This window comes from Echinops telfairi, unplaced genomic scaffold, assembly GCF_000313985.2.
Source record: "Echinops telfairi isolate 266 unplaced genomic scaffold, ASM31398v2 ScPeMD7_7424;HRSCAF=8462, whole genome shotgun sequence".
Classification (NCBI taxonomy): domain Eukaryota; kingdom Metazoa; phylum Chordata; class Mammalia; order Afrosoricida; family Tenrecidae; genus Echinops; species Echinops telfairi.
In genome coordinates this window covers 86,279,516-86,280,647 of record NW_022111324.1, presented here as the reverse complement: position 1 = coordinate 86,280,647, position 1,132 = coordinate 86,279,516, and positions in this window count along the sequence as shown.

Here is a 1,132-nt window from a genome sequence, read left to right as displayed (position 1 = left end):
AAACACTGCACCACCAGCATTCGTCCCTCAACATTTGACTCATTGAAGTTGGAAAACATTTTCCAGCCTGAACAAGCCACTCTTGTCTAGTTTAAGGAGACAGAAATGATTTCTTCATTATTTTAGGTAGTTCATAGAATCTCAGGGAGGACCAGATGCTTGGATGCTACCTAGCAAGGACCAAGGGAGTTAGAGTTGTGTGATTGAGGATGAAAGGCCGAGGCACTCTCAGGCTGCTCTAAGACACATCTCAGTTGTTAGCACTGCTAACAGCCCAGCGTGTGGAAAGACTCCGAGAAAACCCTCATCTGGTGGCAGCATGCATAGCTTCCGGCTCCCAGACGTCACTTGAGCTGTCATCAGGATTTCTGAAGACTGATCTAATAAATAAATATGAAGGTGTAGTGTGAAGCCAGATTACACAGGGTTGGAGAGAACAAATTGTCCATTGTATAGCAGAGATCCTTTCTAGGCAATCCAACTGGGAAAATAGCTGTTTCAGCTACATGCGCTGGCTGGGATGACTGAGAAACCAGGAACTATAAAATGAAATACAGTTTGCAGTTGAACCATATGGGATTTCAGGGAGTAGGGGAGAAATCAGTTATTGTACCAAGTCTAGTAAGGCAGGCGTGGTCGTGGGGGTGGGGAAGCCATGAACAATCAACCGTGCAGATTGAAATGGGAATTTTCTCTTGGGAAGGCCCATTCCCCAGGAAAGAAGAGGTTATAACAAATTGAGAGCAAGGAAATCTCTCGTGGAAAGAGTAATGTTCACATTTGCATGTTAAACGGATCTGGGCCTGCTCCCCAAGGCTCTGCGGACAGCTGTCAGAGGCTGAAATCAGATTTTCTTTGGCCCACAGTTTACTGCCATTCAGAAGCTAGAGGCCCAAGGAGAGCCTTCTACAAAGTAGGTGCTCAATAGCGATTTGTACTGAATTGAATTTTGCAAACTGGTTTCTTTTTCTTTTCTTTTCTTTAAATGTTTATAGAAGTACAATTTAATCTTTTTAAAAAAAATCGTTTTATTAGGGGTTCATATGACTCATCACAATCCATACATACATCAATTGTGTAAAGCACATTTGTTCATTCATTGCCCTCATCATTCTCAAAACATTTGCTCTCC